The sequence below is a fragment of the Poecilia mexicana genome, unplaced genomic scaffold, assembly GCF_051168715.1.
Source record: "Poecilia mexicana isolate PSO_F unplaced genomic scaffold, ASM5116871v1 scaffold_12, whole genome shotgun sequence".
NCBI lineage: Eukaryota > Metazoa > Chordata > Actinopteri > Cyprinodontiformes > Poeciliidae > Poecilia > Poecilia mexicana.
This window is the reverse complement of record NW_028263381.1, coordinates 4,121,824-4,145,880: the sequence shown is the minus strand read 5'-3', so window position 1 is coordinate 4,145,880 and position 24,057 is coordinate 4,121,824.

Sequence of the window (24,057 nt, the reverse complement as noted above, 5' to 3'; positions counted from 1 at the left end):
AATAAGACAAAACTAATTTACAAGTAACTTTTCAGCATGATACATAGGAGCTTCTTTTAAGTCAATGATTCCTAAATGTTGATGAAAAAGTTGTAGTCATAAGAAGAGGTGAGAGGAAACCTAAAACCCATGAGAACAAGACGAGACCAGCTTTTAAGGAAACGTCAAAGGTCAAATTTATGCTTCAAAAAGATCTTCGTTATGCATTTTTATAGGTTTCGCCACAAATTCAACAAACTGGTCTTTCATTTTCTGATTTGTTTTCATCTTTCTTAACGTACCTTAGACGTTTGTCCTGCGGTTGTTATAGCGACGCTTTCTGCCTTCTTTTTGCATCTACTTGCACGTTTCTCGTTTCCTGTCTGTTGCATTTACAGCTCCCAGTGGAAACCCAAAGTTGGGCCAAACAAATGATTTAGGTGAACCTTTGGGTGTCGTCTGTTCTGACTTCTTCAGTCAAAACCATGGCAACCGCAACCAGCAAGCGATCAAGAGACAACATCTACCTCAACAGGAAACACTGATGTTTTAATATCCTGAGGTCTTGTTACGCTGCTGCCAAAGGAACAAGACATTTAACCAAAAGACATTCGGAAAACTCTTTTTTTATTTGATATTTATTTGGTGTAGGTTCAGGCATTTACATTATTAAACTTAAATTGTGTTTATGTTAAATTATTCCATTTTTCTTTTTAGTTTGAAACATTTCCAGTATTCTGAATCGTTTTTGCTTTGCTGGTGTTGATATCCATGTCACTGCCAGGATCACACGACTAAATATGCTAATTAGGCGTCACCGTCATCTGAGGACGACTTCCTTTTTTTTTTTAAATGTATTTTTAAAATATCAGATTGGGAAAATTAAATGACACAGACGGGCAAAAGAAAACCTGATCAGGACTTTCCTACTTCTCCAGATGTGACATAAAGCCAACAAACTGGACTGGAGGCGTCAGAGTAAGGGTGGGACTTCATCACCATAAGTTATATTTCTATTGTGATAGTGATAAAAGTGACAATAAGAACCATTTGTTGCTCCTTCTTCAGGTAACATTAGGGGACAATCGCAGCTGCACAAACACAAATCCTGCTGTTGGAGAACAAATGTGTAATTCCTGAGGACAACAGTCACATAAAGTGATTTGTATCACTACGCTTCCGACAGTAATGGCTTTTAATCACATTTACAAATGTATTGATTATTTATTGATGGGAAAAAAAACTCTCAAATTAACACTCCAGAACCGCTTTGTGAGGAATTTAAACGGATTTATTCCGTAAAGTCGCCCGACGGTGTCACATGGAGCAGGTGAGAGGAGACTCTGTCCTACAAGTTAGATGGTGGGGAGGAGATTTGTGGTGAGGATGGAGGGGGGGGAGGGTTCTGAATTCATCTCCTCTTTCCCCCGTCAGCGCCTCCTCCTCCTCTTCTTCTTCCTCCTGCTCTGCTTCGTCTCCTGCTCCTTACAGCCTCTGGCTAATTACTCCTTCTTTTTTTTTTTTTTTTTTTCAAATGCAAAGCAGCGGTGGAAAGTGAGATGATTTCTCGGTGGCCGCTTTTGGGGAGGGCAGGGAGAGAGAGAGCAAGAAGAGAGAGGTAAAGAAAGAAAAGGCACAGTGAGAAAAGAGGAGAAGAGAGAGAGAGTGAATGGAAGAAAGAGGTGACTTTCTTTTCCTCGCCTGGTGGGGGACCTTTGAAGTTGAGTGAGTCGGAGAGGAGGAGGAGAAAAGAGAGAGAGAGAGAGAGAGAGAGAGGGGTGGGCTCGATAAAAAGGGCTGTAGGTAAGGAAGGAAGAAAGGGGGAACAAAAGCGAGGGAAGATCGTGTTAACGAGATGGCCTCTAAAGACGAATTAAATGGTGGGAGAAAAGAAACACGATCAGGCTTGGCCCTACTTATAGACTCCTCACAGACTCCCTCCTTTCAGCGCCGCCGAGGTGTTTCTAAGCCTAAATTCCTCGGCTCGGCTCCTTAAAAACACTTGGAGTGTGTGGGGTGTGCGAGTCTGGGGGGCGGGAGGGAGGGAGCTGCTGGGAGGGTCGCCCGTCTTCGGGTCACACATCCCGGGGCCCTTGGTGGCGGTGGTGGGGTGACGGGGGGAGGTCAGGGACTTCCACACCGACGGAGGGGTCAGAAGTGGCAGGGATTACACGTCTTGCTCTAAGTCCCCGCTCTGTCCGCTCGCTCTCCGCCGTTTGTTGTTTTGTGGCGAAGCAGACGGAGGGGAGAAAAGGAGACGGTCAGGGGAATTAGTGTAAAGCTCAGGAGATGAATGGCCGTCTTATTCGCACCTCTTGTTGGCTGTTTTTCAGAAGCCCCAAACAGCCCTCCCATTCCTTGTCGGAGTGAAAAGCGCGTTAGGGTCGCCTTTGTGCCGGCAGAAAGGAGGCTCCCCTCCTTGGCTTTCACGGCTCCTGGTGGAGCAACAAGAGGATTTGGGCCCGCCGCAGAGAGCCCCGAGCTGACCCCCCTCCCGGCCTTTGATTGGACACCGGCGGGAGAGAAGAGCTCTGCCTCTCCTTTTCTTGATTAATCAAGTGATTCCAGTGCTCTCAGTAACACCTCCTTTTTTTTAACACTCCCTTTCTGAGTCCCAATAATCCCATCTCTCTCTCTCTCTCTCTCTTTTTTCTCTCTCTCTCTCTCTTTTTTTTCTCTCTCTCTCTCTCTCCCTCAAACATCATGTCAGTCTCTCCTTTTCACCTGACTGAAAAACATTTTTGTCATCAGATTTAGTTTCCCCCTCCACTCTGTGTGACTTTGAGCTAGTCTGATGTGTGGGTGTGCTTCGTGTTTTCTCTCTATTATTGCTGCGTGACACATGAAAACATTAGCGGCACTAATTTACTGGGTTTTTATTCAAGAGTTTTGACCAGGAGTTGACCCGGCGTGTTGTCAACAATCCAAAGCACCTTCAACTTTCCGATTGGAGGTTTTTCTCTCTCTCTCTTTAATTATAAATTCGCATGATGATGAAATTGTTTCAGATTTTGTTTTCTTCTTGATGGCGTGTCACACTATTGAGTAAAATCAAGTTCAAGTCAGTTAAGTCCATTTCAGTTCAGTGTAGCTCGGCTGATAGGCTAACGTGTTCTGTCAGCTGGTGCAGGCAGGAAACTGGACTGCTTGGAAATCTGTTTTTTTTTTTTCTAATTACCAAGTGTTTCAATGGTCAAAGAGATATGATGATAAATGCATAAAGAATATATATTATGTTTGACACAGTAAGGGTTTATGTGACAGAACCTCCTTTTTTATAGAGAGGCTCTGCCGTTTACACCGGCAAAAACATAAGATGTGTAAAAGTTAGTAAAACGTTGCAGAACATTTTCTGTCTGTTGATCTTGGTGACCTTTTTGTAGCAGAAAAATTAGACAAGTGTCGACGGATCGAGATGCGGCCGATGAGAGTTCAGGAAAAACTGAAATTATTCCAACAAGTTGATTTCTCCAACTTTGAACGCGTTTCTGTTAAAGCAAGTAAAGGAAGGCTGAACGTCTGACAACATGCTCTTGATTTTGGTTACCACAGGCTGAATTTAGTGTACTTTCACTGTAGAAAACACATACAGGCTAAAGAATAGTAAAACTAACGTTATCTATGAGAAATGTGGAATTTCCAATTGGAAAAAAAAAAAATTAAAACTTGTTTTACATTGTTTCCTGTCAAGCGGACATATTGAAAAACGCTTTACAGGCTTATCCGAATTGAATTACATGAATAAAACTTTGCGTGTTACATCTTTGAAGTGTTGCGTGCCACGGTTTACGATCTCCTGCTGTCAACGCTGCGCTTGGTTTGGGATGAATGCCGTGAAATTCACCGTGTTCTGCTGCGTCAGGACAGATGGTGTTGATTTTTACCATGTGACCATTTTTATATCTAAGGTCCAGTTGACTTCCTGGGGAGGAAACATCAATGCCCAGTGAGTGTGCTTTCCCACAGCCAGGTTTGTGTTGCATTGTGGGAATGTGGTAGAGTACGAGTGTCAAATTGATTCAGCACACGAGAATCAAATGATTGGAGTAATTAGCAAAACTCTGGATACTTTGGGTTTAATGAAGACATTTGATTCAGGTGTGTTGGACCAACTAAAAGTTACACTAAACAAATTAATTAACAACCTTTCTCACAAGTCATGAAGTCCTAAGCGACTTTCAAGACCAGTTCTCAAAACCATTTGGTATTTGCAGATACTTTTGCCTGGAATCCAACCCAGAAACACACTGATAAGATCAAATTCTCCATAATTTACTAGTAGTACTGTAGAACATGGCATCTGTTGTCTGTATTTTCACTTGATTCTCCCGCTGCACCCGACCAACAAACAGACTGGATAATCTGCCGTAGTTTGGTTCGCTTGACGTTTTATCTGTGTGGAAAGAAACCAAACTCCTGGAAAATGTTTCCAAGTTAACAAACTGAGCAACTGATTTGGAACAAAATAAATTAACTTTATGTGTAAAAAAGGCCCTAAAGCTCAAGTACCTAGAAACGACCTAAATATATACGAACACAAATCACAACTCAAGAGTTCATTAAAATGACCTCTCACTGGTGGTTCAGTTTTATTTTGAACATAGCTCTGAATTATTTTCTATTAGGAACATATTCATGATCAGTGTAAAAAAATCCCAGCCTAAAATTGATTAGTCTATATATTGCATTTTTTTTATGGTGGTTTTATTTTATTTTTTATTTTATAGAAAATAGGATGACGCTTTCATAAATCCCAAACATGACCACTGGACTCTGCAGTCAAATGAACAAATAGTCCAGGTTTAGAATCGATACGAAGCTCTGAAGCTTTAGTGGAACAATTTAATTCTCTCTGTGATTCCAAATCATTGTCAGCCATAATTATTTTTAAGCAAATGTTTTATACTTCCACATGGCAGTCTTTTGTCCAAAGAGTCCTCTGTATTTTTGAACAAGGCAACGAAAAGCAAACCGATCAAACGCATCAGCACTAAACGCAGGAGAGGAAAACGGTTCTGTTCACTCCATGTGTTTGATAACCAGCTGGAACAAAAACATAAATTAACAAACAGAATCAACCTCTGAGCATGTTAACATCTAAAAGTGTTGATTTTAGACCTCTGTTCTATTGAACTGACTGAAAATACTGTTACATGGACAATTTCCTGACAATCTCAAAACCATGTCAGCATTTTCTAACCAATTGTTCATTTCAAAACGATGCGCTACGTATGAAAATCGGCCCCAATCGACAACGTTTAGCCAATCATCTGGTCAGAAGCTTTTATTCCACAAACACGTTAGCTGCCTTTCTATTACAGATGTGTGCAAAACTTTTCCCTTTACATAAGAAACATAATAAAAAAAAATCACACATAAGTTTGCTCGCACAATAAGTTTTTAAAAAACATGCTGCGTCATTGTCCCGTTACTTTCTGTTTTCTTCATGGTTTGTGCTAGTGGCATCATCCAGTTGTTGCTTACATGAGTCGTGTAAAAAAAGTGTTTCCATTTCAGTTTTGGAAAAATGAACAACAAAAAAAACTCATCCTAACACCAAAACCTTTTATCAAAAAATGCGCTTTTTGAAATTGCCGTGTCTCCTTTAAGTGAATTTATTTTCTAAATGTCAAATTGCACAATTACATGGTCAATGGAAACAGAGCTGTTGTCTACACACAGTGTGGTCTAGAGCTGCTCAAGTGTACCTGAATTTAACCCTTGTGTTTAGAAATGGGGTCCAACCGACTCCACACACATAAAACTTGTATCATTTGCCTCAGTCCTCTACGTTTGCCTCAGTCCTCTACGTTTGCCTCAGTCCTCTACGTTTGCCTCAGTCCTCTACGTTTGCCTCAGTCCTCTACGTTTGCCTCAGTCCTCACACTCACAAGGGTTAGATCTACAAAGAAGAGCGAACTGGAATAGGAAGGAACTCTTTTTGAAAGTACTAAGATGGGGAAGAAATACTTAGAACCTCTTGTCTGTTGTCAAGTCTCACTCTAGCCGGTTCATTTCTGGTTCAGGTCCAGAAGATTTGGCTGTGTTTTTGTTCCCCACTGTGAAGGTGTGAATATGGGCGGGAACCTGGGCTGGACGCTCCGATGATGTCATGTGTGCACGTCCCGTAAGGCGCTTCAGTTTCGTCAGAATCTCTCGATATATTTGTTTGTTTCGGGTTGCCCTGGCCAGTTGAGCCTGTGTACGCTCACCATTGATTAAACGGTTTGGACCTCAAGGTTTGACCATGGAGTCGATCAGTAAGGTCTCATCACGGATTGACAACAGTTGTTGAGACGTTGTTGTGGACGCAAATCCACGGGCCAGTCAACGAATGCCGCGGGATACCTGACCAGGTCCGCCTTGAAGTGTTTCAAGAAAGATTGAGAAATGGAGACAAATCTGGTTGGGATCGACTGAGAAAGAATCAGTTAAAGAATGCTATTATGTCCAAGTACGGTCAATTAAACTCTGTATTTCCTGATCTTTATAATCTTATATTCTGATTTCAGGCAGAAATCTTTTAGGACGGTTTCAAATCAAATCTTTGTTTTTTACTTTGATCAGTTCATTTGAGCCAGTCTGAATGGCCTTCATAGCAGAATAAAGCAATCGATTCTGAAAATGTTACAATTATGCCTAATTGTAGATTAGTTTTCTAACATATCTAACAATGATTTCCTAATCATGCAGTTGTGTTTTTTTTTAGTAAATAAAGTTTTCTCAGCAGCCTAAATCTCATCTTGCGTGAACTTCTTTTTCTTTCCTTAAAGACAAATTTGAGTGTTTCCTACTGCAGGTAGGATACTGAGTGCTCATTTCTTTTCCACAGAACTATTTCAAAACTCTTTCTTAAAAAAAAAAAAAAAACTTATTTTGTATCATTGCGTTTATCTGACTCTTGTTCCGCCTTAATAAAATCGGTGAAAATTGCAGAATAAAACAAATTTTCAATTTATTTGTGATAGTTCACTTCTTTTTCCTTTCGTTCTCTACAATATTTCAAACTAAAAGGAATTATTTAGAACATGAATCTACTATGATAACAAAAACAAACAGGTTTTGTTGTACCAGATAAGATGGAAATGAAAGCAGAGTTAAGGCAAGTTAACTCTCAAGAACGCGCCGCGTTTCTCCATCCGTTACAAAGACAAATACTTATATTAATGCTCTGAGTATTCAACATGGGCTCCCAGTTATTCAACCTCAGGGTTTTGTTGTTTTGTCCACAAATGCATCATTCCCCCCCCCTTCGCTTCTATATCCCTTCGAGTGTGCTTAAACACACACCTGTTCGGCGGGATATCTCCTCCTTCTCAGCTCGACAGCGTCGGATCTGCGTTATCGGCCCAGCGGCTTTTCCATCTACGGTTTGGTGGATTTTCTGCCGAGCGTGTGGGCGGCTGTTATATAGATGCTGCAAAGACAAGAGAAAAACAAGGGAAGAGTGGAAGAATGGAGCAGGGGGGGTTAGAGGTGGCGATAAACAGAGTTGGGTGGGGTTGTGTGTGTGTGTTGGGGTTGGGGGGTGCCGTGCGACGATAAATCAAGTTCCAGACTAATCTATTTAGCATGCTCTCACCATTATCCTGTCAGTGAAACAGCTAATTAATTAACTGATTCCACAATGAAGAGGTTTTGAATGAGCCCATTTAGATAATTACTACAAGGAGCCGATCGGGCCAGTTCATTTACAACTGTCACACCGGTTCCAGCATTGGCAGCTGCCCTTCATGCTGGCCCTGGACGTGATTGTCCCAAACACTCTCCGTGCCGCATGACAACAAAACTGTTGTGGGCTTTATGGGTGGCGGCGCAATCAGAGCAAACATTTAGAGACGGTGAGGTCCGGGGGGGAAGAGTTTGTGTAAATATCGAACAGTGGGGCCAAACGAAAGTTAATCCACGTTCGCTCTCCAAAGCGACTGTTTGCAGTCTGCTGCTTTGTTATCATACACTTTTTTTAAACATCAGAGGTAGGAAGATGGAGGAGATGAGCCAGACTGTTTTCATCGTCCTCGGTGAAAGCAGTCTGGAGGTGAAACAAAAGATGAAAGATGAAATGTTGCACTTTAAAGGGGCAGGATGATGTGCTTTCCAGTTATATAGCATCATTTCATAGCACCGTCAACTGCATTCAGTTATAAAAGTGCTACATATAACAAATCTCACTTTGTAATTTAACTCCTTGAAATTGGGCCTCTGTCTCTTTAAGAAACTCCTGCTCTTTCTGAAACTCCGCCTTTAGGAAGCCATCACAACATGGCTCCTCTATTAACAGTTTAACAACGTTTTTACCAGCGTTTCACTGAGAAGCAGCTTCTATAATGAGATCAGCAGATCCACCAAGTTTGCTAATTGCTGCTGGCTAGTCTGAAGGAGCTGAGTGGCAGAGTATATAATATATATGTAGAGAGAGAGAGGACATAGAGTTCTATACATATAAGGGTTTATATCTGTACAACTGGCAGATTATGTTCCTGGGAAATACATACTACTGCACCTCCAACACTCTGTCAGCTGTCCATACTTTCTATGAGTTTTCTCTTGTGAAAACATGTACAAACTTTCTCAGACAGGTGACTGGAGCTCACCTCCAGACTCACTGTTTAATATCAAGGATAGGAATTGAATAAAAACAGTAGAGGAGGTGGTTAATTTCAATGTAAGATAGAATCCTCCTACATAAACAATTAGCTCATCAGTTTCACTTAATGCCCACCAAGCAACTGGTGGATGTCTGTATTTGACCTTTGACATTCTACCACATCATCCTTATTAAGACTGACGCAGTAAGAGTCATGAATGTTGTTATATATAAATGAAACAAAATAGCTAGCGAAAGAAAATGTCCAACACTTCACTTCATCGAGTATCTAATGAATAAATGATACACAGGTGCAAGTCAATAAATTATTGAAAACTTAATTTGTCTCTGATATAATTTCAAAAGAAAAATCTATGCATTAAATAGATTAATAATACTCAGACTGGTGTTTCTTTTCTGTTGATCTAGACAGCAACAGGAACTCACATTTTCTGCAATATAGAAGCACAAATATTGCACAATTCTAAAAATCTACAGTCTTCATTCCAAAAAATAAAAACAACTGCGAAATCCTGGAGTGTCTGGTGAGTGTGAAAAGATGTTAAATATTAATTTTAAGAAGAACATCAAATGCAGAGGCAGCTTATTTATTAATACAGTTTGTTAGTGGTATCCTTCTTGCACAATTGGCCCTTTGAGAAAAACATGACCTGTACAAAAAAACTTAATATTATTGCTTCTACATAATATTCTAATTTTTGTATTCCACAATCGTTGAAATTAGCTGAAATTAACAGTGGCAATATGTCGCTGTGGATAATGAATCCACAAAATTTGAGTTTCAGTTTTCAAATTGATTCTTGGCAATAAATAAATCTTTGATCATATTCTAACTAGCTGCGTTTCCATTAACCGTATAGTTGTGCAAATAGAAATTATCAATATAAACTAGCTTAGAGGAAACAACCCGATTTCGAAACAACTCATGTTTTTCAATAAAATGTTTTGGCGGTACGGTGAAGTGTCTTTTTTTTTGACCGTATTGAAGTAGATGTATTTTGCAAAACTGAAATCGAAACACTTATTTTTTGCATCACATGAATCACATGATCAACAGCCGGATGTTACTACTGGCGTAAACGACAAAGAAGATGACAGGAAGTGGTAGGACGCTGATGGCTTATTTGTTTGGTTTTTGAATACTGATAGACCTCTAACAACATTTAACAGTTCATAAAAAGTTGTTGTTTCCTTTGATCACTGAGTTATGAATATACATCACGTAACTGATTAAATCCGTCATTGCCAAGTTTTACATTTCTTAGCACCACGATTGTGAAATTATCTTTTTTTGACATTAATAGAATATATAAATGCACACATTTGTAGTAAAATGTAGCTACTCATTAAGATTCACCTTTATCTCAGACAAAGCTTTGATCCTGCTTTACCAGAAAAAACACACACACACACACACACACAGGAGAAACTTTAGCCTGCTGCGTTGATGGGAGCTGATCCATCCTCAGGTCACTCCGGTCACATCACGCCTCTCTCTGATCCCGCTCACAGTGTGGGAAAACCCCAACCAAATCCTGACCGCCACTCTGAGGATAATGGCCTAAAGGTTGTTATCTCATTGCCTGAGTCACTGATCAGGGTTTTGTCTCGTCACCTTCTTCTTTTCTTCTTTTTCTTTTCCAATCAAACAGGAGCAGATAGCTCAATCCACTCCATCAGATCAGAGCTCCTCTCTGCATATCACCCCTTAGCCTCCCTTCTTTCTTTTTTTTCCTTCCCCTGCTCCTCAGCAACGGTCAATCCCACATCAATACTCCGGCTTCCTTTCACTGTGTCTATTCCCAGAGGTGGCCCTCATTACCCCAGGGTGTTTTGTTTGTTTGTTCCTTGGTCAAAGGAGCTGAATTGAGCAGCCGGCAGGGGTGGCTGGAAAAAGCAAGAAAGGGGAGGGCCGGGTTGAAGATGGCTTTAGTGAGTGGACAAGGGCCAGAGGACACGGGGGGTCCCTGTGGCTCTGAAGAGGACAGATCAGCAATCACAGGGCAGCAGGCCATGGGAGGGCGCATTCATCAGGAGACGCTGATACCAACTATTGGGAGGGAGATTAGGGAGGAAACAAAGATGATGTTCTAAAAAAAAAACTTAGGATGATGTAACGCAAGTTAGAGATGATTTGCTAATAATCTGAAACCAGTATTCACGTGAAAATAACAAACGGTAAAGCACCGTACGTCTGTAGTTAACAAGGCGGAGAGCTAGTTTCGACCTCGGATCAGGAAAATAAGTCACTTACGTAAACAACTTAATGCTCTATTAAATTTAAGGTTTTCATAAAAGAAGCGTCATTTTATTTCTAGTTTTAGGTTTTAAAAATAACAGGGAAACTTAAAACCTTTGCAAAGCCAGAATGGTACATTATCTACTACTGGATGTGCATTTCTATTAACCATAAGATAGTGCAAATTGAAATTCCAAAAATAAATTAGCTCAATGGAAATGTGAGAATTGAAAAAAATAATAATTTTTTTTGGTACATTTTGGCGTTAGGATGAGATGGTGTTTTTTGTTGTTGTTGTTTTCAGCTGTATTGAAACGTATTTCGGACAAATCTGCAATGGAAACACTTTTTCCCAGATGTTACTACTGGTGAAAACAACAAAGAAGGCGACAGGAAGTGGTAGGAGAAGATGATGGTCTGTTTTTGTTTTTTTAAGACAAAGTGGAGCGTCGCACCGTTCATAAAAAGTTATGTGTCTTTCCAATGTACTGAATCCATAAATCTTCTGTAAAATGGCCGACCATGTAAGCGCTCTCAGGTATAAGGGTTTTGTTGCTCCGGTGCCTAAACAAGATGCTGACGTCTCCTCTGATGGCTGAATTGTGATTATTTCTCATGTTCATAAAGCCATGTTTTAAGAAATCCATTTTCAGTAAACAATTCAGGTTTGATCTCTAAGCATTTCAGATTATGACTCGGAGAAGATAAAAAGCAGTATAAACGAAAACTCCGACATAGCCCTTTATCGTAGCACCGATGCTAAGCTCAGAAGAAGCTGCCAACTTAAACTTCATTAGCAGCCGATAATTAGCCGGTCAAATTAATCTCAGCGGCTTTTCCATCAAATTGGTTTCGCCGCATAAACAGAGCCGCTGCTAAAGCTAATTCTTAACGGCTTCTTTTTAAGAACCACTTTGCTTTTCCAAGACATGATTACGCCACTCGAAGCGTCTCACCTGCTGAATGTTTGATCCTCCACTTGTTACATTCTGAGCCTCCGAGGAGGTCTGGGACGGTTTAACTATTCAAAAGAGATGATTTATCGCCGCATGGCCGACGTCTGTCAAACCAACCAGCTGTGTGGGTCAGTGGTTTCCATGACGACCGGCGCCGCGTTGAACTACGGCAGTGGTGTCAAACTCAATTTCACCGAGGGCCACTTCAGCATATTGGCCACCCTCAACGGGCCACATTGACGGTACAAATCAGGAGTGCCCAGCTGCAGTCCTCCAGACTGCAACTTTTAGATGTACCCCTGCTAAAATATACCTCAGACAAAAGGTTGACTTCCCTCATTAGCAGCAACTCAGTTCTGTAGGGGCTTATAATGAGTCAATGATCCAGGTATGTTAGAGAAGGAACCCATCTGAAGTTGCAGAATGGTAGCTCTGAAAAACTAGACTTGGGCACCCCTAGCATAAATAAGTAATGGTAGGGCTGTAATATATATACTTTATAGACTTTACGCAAAGATTTAGTCTCAGAGGCAACTGAAATCAATTAATTAAAAAAAATCCTTTCTGAACATCATCTCATGGTCTCTGAACTAAATGCGTCTTTCTGACCGGGAGCTGACAGCTGTTGAAGAGTTATGGACCGGACGCTTTGGAGCGTCTGGTTAGGAAGCGCATTTCAAACCTTTGGTTTAAAATGGCGCGTTAAATTCAAGTCTCCATTACAGACCAGAGAAAACTAAAGAGAATGCAACGTTGTGTTAATCCATTTGAGGAGCCGGCAGTTTATCTTGAGGAAATAAATCACGACGCAGAAGTTAATTAGACTGTAACATGCGCAGTATTCTGCTCAACCACTGTGGACGTGGTTCCGCCGCTGCGAAGAATTAAAAGTCATCTAGCGGATTTAACAAATGGAGCCTTCTGGGTGGAAGTTACCCAGGAGAGCGGCGCTCTGGAGGAGCTGCAGACATAACATCTGTCCGTTTCGGAGAAGCGAAACCAAGCAAAATAAATAAATAAATAAATAAATAAATTCCTGGTAAAAGGGCACACCGGACCGCGCAGGTTAAAACACTCAGAGTCCAGTTGATCTGTTTGGATCAGACAGATCCAACTGCAGATTTTTCTGTAGATGGGAACCAGGAGGAAGTGCGTTCAGACCCCAGCGGGTGAAGTGATGCTAATTTAAGTGAAGTCGCTTAATTCAATTTATTAAAAGTTATTGGGGCCACAATCAGTGGTTTTTGTCACTACGAGAAAAATGTAGATACATTTATCTGCTTAATTTGTGATGGGATCTGGATTCACGGTGAATATTAACTAAACCGCATAAAATGCGGCTAAATGGCCGATGTTAATATGATTGTAATTTCACGGATAAAAATAGTACAGGACCGATATTTTTTTATGTTGTCGGTCAAGATAACGGATAACAAAAAAAGTCTAGCGCGACCTGCCGCCCTGACACCAACTCACACATCTTCATTCACAGTCTTACTTGTAAATCGATTTTTCTTTTCTTGGACGTTTTGATGTTAGCTTGTTGATGTCTCAGTTTTATTCGCTGGGAAAATCAATAAGCAGCTTGAGGTGACTCTGCTGCTCTCTAGTGGCGAGAAGCCGTAATGTTGGCTGGTAACAATCGGAATGCATTGTGGGAGATGTAGTTTGTAGTCAATTCGTGCTCAAAACCTATTACGTCAATCATGGACCTATAAAACGGTAGGGGGGCCACATAAAATGACATGGCGGGCCACATGTGGCCCACGGGCCTTGAGTTTGACACATGTGTGCTAGGTGCTGCTGATGTGAAGAGAGGCGGTGGAGGAAGTCAAAACTTTTTTTGGACACGTAGCTTCATCATGATTTCCCTCCAACAGAAGAACATTTCCCAAAATAGCAGAGTCCGGTCTACGTCCTGAAAGATTGTGTGTCGATCATGGAGATCAACACACAGCAACTAGATCTTAATCCTTAACATGGTAGGTTCATGTGTAGGTTGAGTGGATCTAGAAGTAGACTACAAGTAATAAGATGTTGGATGCTATAAGTCAAACCAGTGTGAAGAGATGTGGCTTAATGTTAATGTTTTATTTACAGTTTATATGTTCGTATTGTGAAAAATGATTGGACCCTTTAGAAGTGAATGTACTATAAACACCTTTTTTTTTTTAGCTCTAGTGGCCTTTATTTGATAGTTAATTGGGTAATGAGAGAAGGGGAAGACATGCAGCAAAGGTCGCCAAGACCAGGAATCGAACCTGCCACAGCTGTGTCAAGGACTATGGCCTCCATATGTGGGTTGTGCTTAAGCCCTGCGCCACCACAGCACACCCGATAAACACCTTTAACATTTCTTATTGACTTGACTTTTTATTTGAGCACAAAGTGCAGATATTTAATTTACTAACATTTACTAACTATCTTAGTTATACTTTATTTAGAGGGTAATATGCAACAGATTGTCTCTGCAGAGACAATCAATCATAGACAGGATCAGTTCGCCTGAAATAGCATCACCACCTCATTTGGTCAAACCACTTTCTGCCTTTTAAGGGATGGTAAAATTAGGGGGTTTTATTTGTTCAGGTTTTCTTCTACTTTTTATAAGTTACTAATTAGATCCGTTAGTCCACTAGTTTTAAGCTAGAAAAGCTTCATGATCGTTCAAAACAAAATAAATTTTCACAGTATCTTCTATTTGATATTTTTTTTATTATCGTGCTTAGATTAAAGAAAAACTAATGTATTTTTTTAAGTCATCAAACTTTTCCAAATAAAAGGAAATGAATACATTTTCCATAATGTAACCTTCGAATTTTATAGATATTTAAAAAAAAAAGTACTTTAAAGGGAAAAAAAAGGAAGACCACAAAAAACATTCATGACTTTATAGAGGCTAAAACGCACTTTATATTTTTTTAAAACTGCAACATAGTGCCACAGTGTTTTGAGTGATGGATTGATCGGAGCTACTTTTTGTGTTCTGATGTTAAAAAAAAAAAAGATGGAAAGATCCATAAATAGTGTCAGAATAAAAGCAAAAAAAAAAAAAAAAGAAAGTGAACTTTAACTGCTGACATGAATCCAGAGAGAGATTTATAAACTCTCTCTGAGCACCACTTCATCTCTGCACCTAAGAGAAATACACAACATCTACAAACACTGCCATCTTCTGGAAAACTATCTGGTCTGACAAATCGGAACTGGAGGGAACATTTGATGAATTGGTGGGAAAGCACCCTGTATGTTATCAGCTCGTCGTTTGGGGGCTAGCGTCTGATACTTCCTGCACACGGACGGATGGCAGAGGAACTCGTTATGCTGCATCAGGATGAACAGGGCTTGGCGTCATGTGATGCACTATTCAAGAATATTCTTGTTTTGTTTTGTTGGTTTTTATTTTGTAGAAAATTTTAGAAAAAAATCTTGCAAGATGTAGAAAGAGTCAGAATAGCAGAAAATGCTGTCAGTCTTACTGGAAACGTTTAAAGCATTCTCAAACAAGCACAAAAAAAATCCAAATTGTTGAGAATGATGAATAAAAAATAACAGTTTATTAATATATATATATATATTAAATGGTATTGCCTCATTTTTCCTGACAGTTTCTGAGGAAACTACACTGAATATTCAGAACTCTATATAAAAAAAAATTAAACAGCAATGTGCAATCTTTTCCACGAAGTGGGAGACGGGGTAGATGAATATCTTCCTTGATACTTTTTCTGAAATAGAGTGATGTAATCACAGTTATACACCAAGAGGTGACCTTGCTTACTCATTAAAGAAAAAATACGCAAAAAGTGTTTTTGTATGTGGGGAAAAAATGAGGACACCCTTCGCTCCTCATCTTCAACTTTGACATGTTTAAAGGATTTCTAGGCTTGTTTCAAGTCGCTCCACAGCATCTGAAGGACGTCCAGATCTGGTCCCCAAAAGTGACTTAATGGTCCACAATGGACTTCTACTTTCTTTAAAGGGGCAGTACTATGTGTTTTCCAGGCACATAATGCAATTTTATAACATAATCAAGTAACTATGTTCACCTCAGTTGTTATAAAAATGCTGTATATACTAAATATGACTTAAAAGAAATTAGAATTCGTAATTTTATTCCTTGAAACTGGACCTCTGTCTCTTAAAAACCTCCTGTTCTTTCTGAAGCTTCACCTTCAGGAAGTCGTCACAACATGGCTCCTCTATTAACCTTAACGTTTTTAGCAGCGTCGCACTGAAAAGTAGCTCCTATAATGAGCTCAGCATGTTTGCTAATTGCTACTGGCTAGTCTGAAGGAGCTGAGTGGGAAAGTCAGAAGGGATGGTTAAATGCACTAGCTGCATTTAAACACTAAATTGCACAAACTGAGATTACAAAAATAAATTTGTGTAATGGGAACGTAGCTATTTTGAAAAAACTCGGTCTTTGAATAAAAGTTTTTGAAGTAAGATGAGGTGGGGTTTTTTACATATCACAATAGATGTATTTCACAAAACTGCAATGGAAACACTTTTCTCCAATCATACGATCAATAGCCGGATGTCACTACTGACAAAAACAACAAAGAAGACAACAGGAAGTGGTAGGAGGATGATGGTTTATGTTTGGGGAGTTGTTTTTTTTTTGACAATGTGCCATCTTAACGTATTCAATTCATAATTATTCTGTAAAATCGCCACCAAAGAATAAGGGTTTTGTTGCTCCAACGCCGAAATAAGACACTGACGTTTCCTCTGATGGCTGACAGATGAGGAGCTCTAGCGCCATGCCTGAATTGAGAATATATTTCATGTAGCTGTTTACATTTGTTGCTACCATAATATTTAATGACTTGTCCTGTGAACAAGCTTATTTGCATGAAATTTGATCTTCATTTAATATTTAATGCAAACGCAGCAATTGTGATATTATGTTGTTTCGACATTAGCAGAATAACAGCAAATATTTGCACGTATTTGTAATGGAAATGCAGCTACTATTTATAATATGTCCAAAAGATGTTGCCCAGAGCCTCCGTCTTAGGGGAAATTACTTAGTTGGGAATCACTGCTGTATGTTTTTTTTTATATTAGTATTCATAAATTCCTTTTTTCTTCTTCTTTTTTAAAAAACCCTGTTTGCAGAGGAGAGATGCCAACAGGAAGAAAAACCTCTTCTATCCTGGCTACTATGGTCAGTAGCAACCGCAGCTCAGATATGAACTACTTATAACCTTTTTGAACACAGTCTTGCTTTAGAAAGCCTGAGCTATCCCTTTACTTTGCTAAAGAATGTGAACTTCCTCACCCTCTAGAAGACATCATTTGTTTTACTACTAAGAAAAACGACGCTGTGGATTTCTCCTTGACTATCCAGGCTGCTAATACACACCTTGTATTTCTATAACTGATTTCTTCTTAATAGTGAGCGTCTGAACAGAGGAAGGCACATTCCTCGCCCACCTCCACGAGGCGAGAAGCCGCACCTTGTGAAGGACACGCGGGCCCATGAATTACCGGGAGCAGGTCATTTTAAATCTGGCGGAAGGACAGCGTGTTGTTCCTGCAGAATGGGTCGTAATTAAAGGAAGCCGAGCGGCGGCTGAGAAGGCGGAAAGGGCCACACGTCAGCAGCCCCCCTCGCGGGCTTGTGGCGCCGCTGATGGGAATTTATGGTTCGAGTGCGCGCACGCGCGCGCGGTCCCCGCTCAGCTTCGAGGCCCACGAAGTTAACCCCGGAATCATACGCAGGGGCTCGTGAGGCGCACCGAGCAGATACAGAAACGTAAGAGTTTAAGCTAGCGCTAGCTCAGTTTATGTACAGTAAACATTAGCTGTACGTCAACCCGAACGTAGCGCGCGTGAGGTCAACCCAGACATAACGGGGAACCCAGAGACACAAATAATGGCTCGTGGACGCCAGGAGGGAAATTTAGAGAAGACAGGTTTGAGCATTCTCTCTTCCAAACACAAAGTAAATTGATTTTATGAACCCTCTTCTGGAGGGGAAGCGGATTTATTTGAACAAGCCAGAAGTGTGTGCAGTACTTCACCAAGCAATGAAAACCGGATCCTGCATAATAAACCAAACCTCTCTCGCTCTCTCTCCCTCCTCCATAAAAGTTTCACCTCCTTCTCTTTCTTTATTTTTTACTTCCTCCATTTCCCACTTTTCTTTTATGCCCGTCTTTATCATGGTTGGTCTCAAACACATGTCCTCTCTTTTCTTTTACGCTCCTGTCTCAAGCCCCCCCTTTATTTTCTTTCTTCCTTTTTTTTTTACCTCTGCATTTTTTCCCACCTCTTTCCATCTCTTTTGCCGCTCAGCTCTTTCCCTATCGCTCCATAAAACACTCCTTCTACCCGCTGCTTTCTGACGGCTCTCCCCTTCCACCTCCATCCATCTCCCCCTCACTCTCTCCCTCACCCCCTTCTCTCTCCAAACCACCACCTCCTCTCTCTTTCCCTCTCTCTCTCCCTCTCTCACACAGCCGTTCACTCCATTTTTCTGCACATGAGATTTGCCTAACAATAAGTGGCTCTGCCCAAGGTCAGATAAGAGAAGCACAGCCCAGGAAGCCACAGCCACTGTTTCTTTCATCCCATTTTTCCCCTCCTCTCTCTTCTCACAGCTTTCGAATTATCTCGGCAGCACATAATAATAATTACTGAGGACGGCAACACAGAGATAAGGAAGCAGGAGCTGAAATGGCGAGCGAGAGGGAGAGCAGGGGAGAGAGAAAGAAGGGGGACAGGTTAGAAAAACTACAGAGGCAAGAAGGAGCGTAGTAAAGATATATTAGAGGGGGCTGTGAGGCATGAGAGAATGAGGATGGAAGGTAGAAAGTCCGGTGACAATGTGGAGAAGCAGGGGAAGAAAAAAATCAGGAGCTCGGTGTGTGGAATTTATTAAAGGATCACACTGCTGTTATTCCATTTTTTTTTTCCGTTAAAAAAAAATCCTGTTAGAAAAGCTAAAATAAACTATTTTACTTCTTTCTCACACTACTTTGTATGACTCTTACAATAGATGAAACAGCTATCAGAAAAACATTTTTTTACATAAATTCTACCTTAAACACTGCAAAAAACATCCCATAAACTCTTCCCAAGTGTGTGTGGGTTTTTTTTTTGCCTTGTTTCTTCTGAAAATATCTTAGTACACTTGAAATAAGACAGAATTAACTGATAAGTAACTCTCTAGGAAGTTATAGGAGTTTGTTTTAAGTCAATAATTCTTTAATATTGATTTTTAAAAAGTACTAGTTCCACTGGTACTTTATTTTCTCCTCCAAGACATTTTTTCCCATATTAAAAGTTAAATTTGTCAGTAGAATTAGTATTTTGCCATCAATATTAAGATATGACTGACTCAAAGTTATTTGTAAGTTGGATTTGTCTGATTTCAAGTGCAATAAGATATTTGTACACTTTAAATGGGACAAAACTAACTTAAAAATAACTTTTCAGCAATATATAGGAGCTTGTTTTAAGTCGATTATTTCTTAATATTGATCCAAAAATACTATTTCCACTAGCAGAGTATTTTATTTCTAAGCTGATATTTTTCCCATGTTATACGTGAAATAACCCGCCAGTAGAAATAGTATTTTTTCATCAATACAAGCTTACAAATTAATGCTCTCTGTCCAACTCCCACCGAACACTTTTTCGATTAGCTAGGATTGTGTCAAGGTTTCTAAAAACACCATATTTTTCTGGGAATGCGATGTCCTCCCACAGCAGTGTGGGACCTATCTGATGACCTTCAATATTTAGGCCGGCTGAATAAATTGTGAGATTGAATTAGACTTTAACTATGCAACCCAATAGATGATATGAAGCAAGAGTAAATAGCAGAATGTGCTGTCAACCCACATTCTCGAGGAATTTCTGCTACAAAAATGCCACCTTTAAAGGAGAACTAAATTGATGAAGCAGTACAAGATGCATTAGACCAAAGAAATAATCATCCAAATAAAAATGTCCTTACTGTTTGTATTCATTCTGCCTGACCTCCTTGTAAAGTTAGCATAAATGTAGAAGATGTTCATTTTTATTTAAGTTTAACGGTAAAAACGAATTGAAAAGCACAGTTTGTTTTTTCTTTACTCCACACATTTTTATTGAGTGACCAGTCAAGTTATAACACAGCAGTATTTCCAAAGCTTGAGTAACAGGAGGAGGAGGGGAGGGTTGGCTCAACCATTGAAGAGCCACAAATTTTCTCTTGCTTCTCTTTGAATGCTTCAAAGAAAAGCATTCCACTTTTAATTAAAGATGGAAGTCAACATTTAAATTGAGACATATTATGTGACTTTTTTTTCATGCTGAAGCTGATTATTAACATAACCTCCATTAAGCTTAAATGTCTTTCTTGTTGTTGAAATCTACTCCAAATAATATTCAAGTCCAATAAAATATGTGAAATGGAACTAAAAGAAACAACCATGCATCCAAGAAAGAGAAGACCTCATTGAAGCTGATCCAACCGTTTGCTTTCCAAACAATGTGCAAACAAAACTTAGTCATGTTATCATGTACAACCATTGAAAACATGCTTCTTTTCTAACTCTTTCATTCTGTTACAGTAAAACTACAAATAATAAAGGTATAGAGAATAGACCGTATCTTTATCTGGTTCACGAATAAAAGGGAATACCTGAGCTGCTCTGGTTGACCACTTGGAATGTTGCCTATATAGACGTATAATGGAGCCGTCATTCAGCTCCATTGAGAAGCTGAATGGCCATGATGATGACTTGGAGTCATCATCATGGTCACTAGTAACATATAAATGCTTGGCCTTTAAGAGTTAATCTAAAGCAATCTTTTTCAGAGTAGATTGCTTGTACGATGAACAACTTTGGGTGACTTTATGAAAAACAAAGAATTGACAGGTATGTTTTCTAGCACAGGTCTGACTATAAAGCATCATCCACAAATTGTACACAGCGGTGAGGATGTTTCAGAACCTCACGTTTATCTGCTGCAGGGACTCCAGAACCAGTTTTGATGTTTGTTTGGGATCATGATGATGCTAAAGGACACAATTCTTGATTCTTTTATTTAGGGTGAAGTTGAAGAATTTGAAGACGGTCTACTTCTCGAATGGGTCTGAAAGTGTCAACTCAATTCCTCCTGTCTCAGTTCCTCTTGTCGTGGTCATGTAGCCCACCCATCGTCTGGTCTGACCATGAAACTTTCGGTTTTTGCTTGTCTATAGGCAGCTACAAATTTTGGTAAAGCACCACCATCTTGTCGATAGCAAAATGTGTCGTTAAGGCTAAAGAACATTTAGCCAAATATTTTGGGGGTGTATGTTTTTGGCAAATTTTTTTTTTAATGAAATATACAATAAGTTCTAACTTTGAAACCCAGTTCTTGGTTATAAAATGTACTTCGGTTGTGGTGTAATCATGCAACATTGGAAAAACAAATCTAAAACTTCATTAAAAAGCTCCAAATTAACCAGCGCCTGGTTAATTTGGCGCTCCATTGGATGGAGATTCTCATCTCCATCCAATGGAGATGAGAATCCATTGGATTCTCATCTCCCTGCAGTGCTTTGTATGGGATTTCTTCCACTGAGCTCAATTTCTCTGGTTGAATTTAATTTTGGATAAGCAAAAAGAAGGAAGAGTTGTGAACAATGGCATTACATTTCCTTGGCGTTTCTAAAATTTTTGTTTTGGCAAGCCATCCAGGAGATCACAAAAGAACCAACATCTACAGTACTGTTCATGATTCACCAGGAAATTAGCTAAGCCATTGCTTTCCTACACAGTTCCACTCGATTCTCATCTCATTTCAGTGCTCCGTCTGATATTCCTCCAATTGAGTTTGATTTAAGTTAATAGGAAAAGTTGTGAATGATAATGGTTATTGCCTGGTTTTAGAATTGTAGTCTGTTTACATAGGGGTCTAGTTTGGCAATGACAGCGGAGGAAATGAGCAAAGCTTTTCAGTCTGTGTTGGCCACGCAACTAAAGCCAGAGGAAAGGAATGCATAGGAGATTTTATTGCTGACAAATATGTCATGACTTCACAAGAAGTTGTTTTACAGCATACACAATTTCAGGCAAGCTTCATTGGTAAGCCAGATTTGTAAATGTTTTACATTCATCATGGTCAAGCGTTAGTGATTGGGTATAATTAGATCCAATTATGTAAAACTTCAACAGAGTCCAGCAAAAAATTGTTTCTCAATAGCCGAGAGTCTAGACTCTAGACTCTCTGAACGAAGCTAAGCGTACAGCAAAGAACTGGTTTTTATCAGGCTAAGAATTAACATGCCAATGATCACTGTATGTAAACTTCTCAACACATATCGTAACTTCCTACGGTGTGACATTAAATCTGTGTAAAATTGGGCTAGCAAGAATGATTTCTGTTTGTGAAATAGAAAACCGGCTTTTGAGAAATATATAACTTTTTAAAGAAAGAAATTCACATCCTGAAAGATGATTGTCCCTTTACAAGGGGAACATTATGTAAAATCAACTTTTTTAAGCTTTACATTGTGTTTTGTTGTTATTCCCTCATCCAAAACATACATGGAGTGTTGCTTTGATTATTTCATATGTGTTTGAAAAATCCTTTAATCTCCTATTTCAACCATTCAGCTGTGCAAAACACCTTGGTGGACCTTTAAAGAATTTAGAAAAGCCCATATAATGATGTCCTGGCATTATAAACTTTTTCCCCCAACATTTGAAAGCATTGAGTTTTCTCAGTTGGTGTATTTTAAAGGAAGAAGTCAAACACACAACCTACATGAAGAAAGTCAAACGAAATCAACCAAGACATCAGGAAGAGAATTGTAGATGTCCACAAGCCTGGATCTTTCTTGTGGTACAATTTCCGGATAACTAAAGGTGCTTCATTCTTCTGTTAAAACAATTAAAAACAGCTTGGAAACGTCAAACCATCATACCATCATGTTTTACTGAACTAAAAGTAACCCAAGCAGTTACTAGGTTTAGGGGGCAAGCGAAGAATTTAAAGACTGTGCATAAACTGATCTTCAAATTGGACAATGACCTTGGCCACATCGCGAAATTAGCTACAACGTAGTGTAAGGACAACAAAGTTAATGTTTTTGAGTGGCCAGCACAAATCTCTGATCTCACTCCTCTGGAAAGTTTGTGGACAGAGCTAAAAGTTGTGCGAGCAAAGCGGCCTACAAACCTGATTCAACTTCATCTATCTTGTCAGGAAGCTTGTGGAAGGACATCCAAAGTGTTTGACCCAAGTTATACAGTTTGCAATGCAATGCTAACATACAAAAAAAATTAAAAGTATGTAAGATGGATAGAAGTCTGGTGTCACTCCACGAGTTTGGGAGTCTTGACTCTGAGCTGCTTCTCTATTTCCTGTTTGAGGTAAAAAGTAAAGAACGCTATGGACTCTAGTGGTTTGTTTACCAGGGGGAAAAACATTTTAGCAGTTAATATTTCTACAAAAAGAAGTCACTCTAATCAGACTTTCATGAGAAATATTAAGGAGTTTCAGAGATGTAAAAAACTGTCACTCAGGGATGCTGCAAAGCAATCTTTGTCTTAGGCACTGTTACTCAGTGGAAGAAAATATCTGTTAATTTTTATCAAACTTCAGCTCGGTGCCGTCAAAACCCCAGGGCGAGGAACAGGCGAGACAAACAAACAGAGGAAATTGCTTTCTCTCTTTTTTCTTATTCTTTTTTCCCCCCCATGCTAGCATGCGGTTCGCTAGCATTTCTGCACCTGTGACAATACGCCGCTCGCTGTCACATCGGGCCTGAGCTCCGCGGGGGTCAAATTGCCATTTTGCCGCGAGATGAAGTGTCCTCTAAATTGATTATATTTCTACAATCGTTCTGGAGAAAGAAAAAAGAAGAAGAAGAAAGCAGGACAATTTCTCTTTATGAGCTGTTGCCAGCTGCACGCGCGGGGCGCCAGGAAAATCCACCGCCGCATCCGACCCACAGGGGGGCGAGGAGTCATCGAGGGAGGTTCTTCGTGAGATTTTCAGAAACTTTGGATTATCTTACGATGCGGGACACATTTAGGAAAAAAAATGAACCCACACACGGTAGACGCACACAAATACACACTCCACTCGTGTTCCTCTGACCATCCTGCCCAGTGTGACCCCTGACCTCTATATCTGGGGGAGCAGGGTAAGCTCCTATAGTCCCTGAACTGCTGCTCTCAACGCATACACCCACACACACACACACACACACACATGCTAACTCCACCCACCCATGTCTCATCCCTCCATACTCCTACCTCCCCCCTTCCCTCAGAGGACCT